The sequence below is a fragment of the Mustela nivalis genome, assembly GCF_964662115.1.
Source record: "Mustela nivalis genome assembly, chromosome: 11".
In the NCBI taxonomy this organism is placed as follows: Eukaryota; Metazoa; Chordata; class Mammalia; order Carnivora; family Mustelidae; genus Mustela; species Mustela nivalis.
Genome location: NC_139030.1, coordinates 103,579,476 through 103,586,174, shown reverse-complemented (window position 1 = coordinate 103,586,174; position 6,699 = coordinate 103,579,476).

The following is a 6,699-nucleotide window of genomic DNA, read 5'->3' as shown; positions in this document are numbered from 1 at the left end:
ATTAGGGTATAACAGAATGGTGAATCTGATGGAAGTACATGTGCACATAAAATAGTTGATAGGGCCATTAATGGGGGTGGTACTAGTGAACTGAGGATAAAGGACAAATAAGAGAGGAAAGAATTTTCTAAGCCAAGAAAGCATCTGTAAAGATACAATGCACGTAAGAGCACAGAATAGTATAGAATGGCATGTTGCTGAATACTGCTAGCTTAGGAGTCATGTGGGACAGCCAGTAGGACCTTAAGTACAGGTTAGATCCTGAAGAATTTTCCTTGATTATTTTAAAGAGTTTGGGCTATCTTGGAGGGAGAAAGGAATCATTAAGAATTTTAAGAAGCAAGGGGCACCTGAGTGGCTCACTTGGTTAAGCCTCTGTCTTCAGCTCGGTCCGTGATCCCAGGGTCCTGGGATTGAGCCCCATGTCAGGCTCTCTGCTCAGCAGGGAGCCTGCTTCCTCCACTCTCTCTCTGCCTGCTTGTTATCTCTCTCTCTCTGTAAAATAAATAATTAAAATATTTTTTTTAAGAGTTTTAAGAAGCAAGCTGCAAGTCAGAGTCTTAGACTAGATTCCTTTGAAACCAGACCCCAGGTAAGGACTTATGTGTTCGTAGTTTTTTGGGGAAGTGAACCAAAGAAGTAGGAGTGAGGAACAGAGAGAGCTAGATAGGGAAGGCAGAAAAACCAATCAAAGAGCACATTGGGGTCATGGCTGCTGTAGACATAGGAGCTTGATTCCATCAGTATTGCTAAGGAGGGTGCAAAATGTATTGGGAAAGACAGAAGCCTAGGACACGAATCAAATGGTTTCCATCCCCCACTAGTTGAGGGTTGCCGGGGAATGAGTGTTGATAACTCTTGTAGACCTCAAGGTCTAGCAGATGCACAAGTCAAATAGGTTCCAGTGCCTTTCCTGACTTGGCAGGCAGAAAGCAGAAATGGTGCACATGCTTTAGGTGGGACACTGTGCAGAAATCTAAAATAATGGCTAAAATTAGAAATAGCCCAGGGGATAAGAAGCCAGGCACCAAGAGTGTCTGCTACAATCAGAGAGCCATCTATAATTTACATTGTAAATATAATTTGCTAAATTATAATCTAATCATAGCAATTAAGAGAGAATCATTCACAAGAAACCCAAGAGTAGAAGAAAATAGTAATTGATGCATGGATGTTATGATTTAATATTTAGAATTAGTCTTTCTGTCCTCTAGGAACCCGTTACCTAAAAGCCATGGTACTACTAATGTCTTCTGAAAACATAAAACTGGTCAAAAGATGTAGTGAGGAAATAGAAAAATTTAAATCTCTATGAAAAACAAGTTTGTGTTTTTTTTTTTTAAATAAGAAGAATAACATGTTTCTTAGTGTGACTTATATGTAGTTTCAAAATTTCAAATAACTATTCATTCACATATAAATTGCCTCAAACTAAACTTGCTGAGTTGGTGAAAGAGAGAAGAGATGAGGCATGGGAGGTATTATTTCTTGAGTATCCAGTATGAGAGGTTTTTCCTTTTGGTCGTTTCTATGCATTTCACAATCACACCCTCCCCAAGAAATATATATGATTGTTCCCCTTTAACGTAAGGAATCTGAGAATTAGGGAGGTTTAAAAAGCTTGTTCAAAGTTACCTAGCAAGTAAATGGTAAGACCTAGACTTGAATCCATATCTTTCTCATTCTCCTTTCCATTTTGTTGTCTTAAGAGTTCATTGTTTTGCAAGATAAAACATTGAAATATTTAAAATTGTAAAAAATATATATATACACATATGTGTGTGTATATATATATATATATGGTTATATTACAAGTACTAGAACATATATTACAGCATTGTATGTTTGTAAAATATAAGCTTTGATATTTTTATAACACAATAATATCTATGATAGAATATATTCAGACCACATGAAAGAAATCTCTGAGTCTGTTAAAATGTGAAGAATGTTCTTTTGGCCATGGGCGAGAGTTTAGCAATAATACAAGTGTATCGGGGTGTTTAGTAAAGAGAGAAAAAAAATGTTTTCTGTGGTCATGTTTTCCAACTTTAAGTATATTTGCCTATCATTTTATTATAAACAGGGTATATTTATATAGCCTAAAGAAATAGGAACCAGACTCCTTGTTTTCAAGATGCCAAAAAAAAAAAAAAATCTTCTAGGATGATAAGCAATAACAGAGAAGAGTGAATCAAAAATATCAAGCTTCTATCTGATTCCTGACCAAGATTTTAATTTTATTGCACAAATATGCCATGACAACAGATATATACAGTAGTACCACCCACCCAAACCTGATGCAGGGAAGGGTCTGCCAGCATTCCCATTATAATCCTTCAAAGGAATTCTGATATTTTAATACACATGAAATTGGCTTCTAGGTTCTCAGCAAGATGTGTTTTGTTAAATTAAAAAAAAAAAAAGGTTTTAAAAAAGAGACCTAAATAGTGTCAGCTGGCTTTGTTTAGAAGGCGTGTAGCATGCAAATCCTAGCAAACCATTCGATCTTATGATGTCAGTGGAATGCCTGTGCTCGGCCTGATGACCCTGAAGCAGATCCAGAGGACAATGCCAAAGGAGAGATGTTTATTTACTGGGTGGTGAAAAAAGGTGCAGTATCCAAATTCTTCAGATGATTATAGAAACTACATATGTCATAAACAGACACATCTTCATTTAAATCACTCTGCTTTTCATTTTAGAAAGTGAAGAACTGTCATCAACAAGGGTGAGAGTTTCATAATGGTCGAAGTGGAAGGTCTGGAGCCTGATGGCCTGGTTTGTGAATCCCTGGTCCATTTAATTCTTGGCCACGGGGCCATGGGCAAGTTATTGAACCTCTTACTGCCTCCACTTCCCTCTCTATAAAATGAGACTAAGTATAGCGCTTATCTTACCATTTGGGGGTTTAATGACTTAATGCAGGCATACCTTGGAGATATGTCGGGCTCAATTCCAGACCACCACAATAAAAAAAATCTCTCAATAAAGCCAGTCAAACGATTTTGTTTTGTTTTGTTTTCCAGTGCATATGAAAGTTCTATTTATACTAAACCATCATCTCTTAAGTGTGTCCACAGCATCATATCTAAAAAATATTCATACCTCAATTTAAAAATATGGCTAAACTTTGCTAACTATCATCCGAGCTCTCAGTGAATCACAGCATTTTTGCTGGTGGTGGGTCTGGCCTTGATATTGCTGGCTGCTGGCTGATCAGCATGGTGGTTGCTGAAGGGTGGGGTGGCTCTGGCAATTTCTTAAAATAAGACCATGAAGTTTGCCACATCGATTGATTCTTCCTTTCATGAACAGTTTCTCTGTGGGATATGATGCTGTGTGATAGCATTTTACCCCCAGTGGAACTTCTTTCAGAATTGGAGTCGATCATCTCAAGTCCTGCAGTAGCTTTATCAACTAGATTTATGCAGTATTCTAAATTCTGTGTTTTCATTTCAACAATCTTCATAGCGTCTTCACCAAGAATAGCTTATGTTACCAACCTGGGCCCTTGGCTTGGGGGGTCGGGGGGGGGGTCCCTAATCAATAAAAACTGACAAGAGTCCAAAGGGGAGTTTTCAGACAAGGCTTTACTGGGCTTCTGCTTGAGCATGAGGGACAACACAGAGGAAAGAATCCTCAGGCTGACCCCCTGGAGAGGTCAGAGTGAGTTTTTAAAAGGCTTGGGGTGTGGGGGAAGGGTGACATTTAAGCATGGAGACGTGGGCTGTCCCTTGCATTTGTATACTTTCATACTTTGCCATACTGTTGCCATGTTAAATCTCTACCGCTGGGGTGATTTTTAGTGTTTTAATGAGGGAAACGTAGCTCCAGCGAACTCCTGGTAATCACTGCATATATTCTAATGCCAGGGTTGGGACTCTGTCCTGGTGCAGACTGGTTTGGTCTTTTCACTAGTTCTTTTGGATTTCATTAGTTCTTTTGGTCGGCTAACTTCCTATAAGTGGACGTCGTGTTTTCTGCATTCCTGTAGGGTATATTACTCAAGAGACTCAGACTTAAGAGCTTTCTTTTAGGGCTTTTTCTTTTTATGGAATAGTTGCACCACATTAGGGTTTGGGGAGGGGCCCTGGGTCTTGTCTCTATTCTATCTCAATCCCATCTCAGGAAAAGACTTCCTTTGCTCATCTATAAGAAGCAACTCATCATCTGTTCAAATTTTATGAGATTGCAGCAATTCAGTCCCATCTTCAAACTCCATTTCTAATTCTAGTTCTCTTGCTATTTCTACCACATTGGCAATTACTTCCTTCACTGAAGACTTGAAACCCTCAAAGTCATCCATGAGGGTTGGAATCAACTTCCTTCAAGCTCTTCTTAGTATTGGTATCTTGATTTCTTCCCATGGCTCCCAAATGTTCTTAATGGCATCTAGAATGGCGAATTCTTTCCAAAAAGTTTTCGATTTACTTTGCTCAGATCCATTAGATGAATCACTGTCTATGGCAACTATAGCCTTATGAAACATATTTCTTAAAAAATTAGACGTATAAGTTGAAATGGCTTCTTGATCCATGGGCTGCAGAATCGTTGCTGTGTTAGCCAGCATGAAAATAACATGAACCTCATGGTACGTCTCCATCAGAGCTCTTGGGAGACCATGTACATTATCAATGAGCAGTAATATTTTTTTTTATGGGAAGCAAAATTTATTGTTTAGAGTTGCATACACAAGCACTAAAACCATAGACAAAGTCAAGGAAATATGATCACAAGAGCCGGCATGGTGGTCACCTCCAGGAGAGCAGTAATATTTTAAAAAGAGGCTTTTTTTCTGAACAGTGGGTCTCAACAGTGGGCTTCAAATATTCAGCAAATATTTAACCATTATAAAACCATGTTATAGTTATGCTGTCATCTAGGATTTTTTGTTCCATTAACAGAGAACAGGCTTAACATCATTCTTAAGGGTCTCAGGATTTTCAAAACAGTCAACAAGCATTGGCTTCCACTTAAAATCCACTTAAAGTTAGGGACATTAGCCCCTGACAAGAGTCAACCTGTGATTTGAAGTATTAAAGCGAGGCATTGACTTCTGTCTGGCTGTGAGAAACCTGAAGGGCACCTTTTTTTCAGCAGGAGATTATTTCATATCCACTGTGAATGTGTTGTTTATGTAGTCACCTTCATTAATGATCTTTGCTGGATCTTCTGGAGAACTTGCTGCAGCTTCTACATCACACCTGCTGCTTCATCTTGCACTTCCGCGTGCTATCGATGGTTTCTTTCCCAAAACCTCATGAACCAGCTTCCTCACCTCTCTTAGCCTTCATAGAACTGAAGAGAGTTAGGTTCTCTCTCTGGGTTAGGCTTTGGTTTAAGGAAATGTTGTGGCTGGTTTGATCTTCCATCCACTAAAACTTCCTCCATATCAGCAATAAGCCTTTTTCGCTTTCTTATTATTCAGGTGTTCACTGGAGTAGTACTTTTAATTTCTTTCCAGAAATTTTCCTTTGCAATCACAACCTGCTATTTGGCACAAGAGGCTTGGCTTTTGGCTTTCTTGGCTTTTGACATGCCTTCTTCACTAAGTTTAATCATGTCTAGCTTTGGATTTAAAGTGAGAGACATGTGACTCTTCCTCTTACTTGAACAATTAGAGGCCGTTGTAGGATTTTATTAATGAGTCCAATTTTAATATTGTTGTGTCTCAGGGAATAAGGAGGACAAAGGAGAGGGGGAGGGACAGCAGATCTTCCAGTCGGTGGACCACTCAGAAGCCACACTTAGCAATTAAGTTTGTGTCTTGCATGAGCATGCTTCATGGTGCCCCTGAACAATGACAATAGCAGCATCAAAGATCACTCTTCACAGATCCTGAGAATAAATGCAATAATAATAAAACAAGTTTGAAATATTTTGAGAGTTACTGAAATGTGACAGAGACACAAGTGAGCAAGTGCTATTGGGAAAATGGCACAAATAGTATTGCTAGATGCACGGTTGGTACAAAGTTTCCATTTGTAAAAAATGCAGTATCTGCAAAGCTCAATAAAGTGCAATAAAACGAGGTATGCTTGTGCAAGTAAGTGCTTATAACAAACAGCAGACACTCATTAAATGTTGAAAACTAAGTAAAAATCCATTATGTTTACATATATTCCAAATAAGTAAATCTACTCTCAAACTGCAGGAAGGAATAAGTATGAAATTTGTTTGTGGGTATGTGTGTGTGCATGTGTGTGTAAGATATTTTTTTTTTTCTCTCTAATATATAGATGCTGTGTGGGGGTCCTGGGTGGTTCAGTGGGTTTAAGCCTCTGTCTTTGTGTCAGGTCATGATCTCAGGGTCCTGGAATCGAGTCCCGCATCGGGCTCTCTGCTCGGCGGGGAGCCTGCTTCCTCGTTTCTCACTGCCTGCCTCTCTGCCTACTTGTGGTCTCTGTCTGTCAAATGAATACATAAAAATCTTTAAAAAAATAAAACAAAATAAAATATAGATGCTGTGGAAATTGTCGAGCTATAAATTAAAACTTCTTTATAGAGATAATAATAAAATAATACATATATTTCTTAGAGTTTTTAATATCAGCAGTGAGAGAAATCTACATGCCAAAATGTATGCAGAGTCTCGGGGTGAAGGTGAGGTCAAACGTACAAACAAACTTTCATGTATAGGGTTAGGACTATTTTAACCATTAGACATTATGATCCATGAGTAGATCAGTAGTGTCC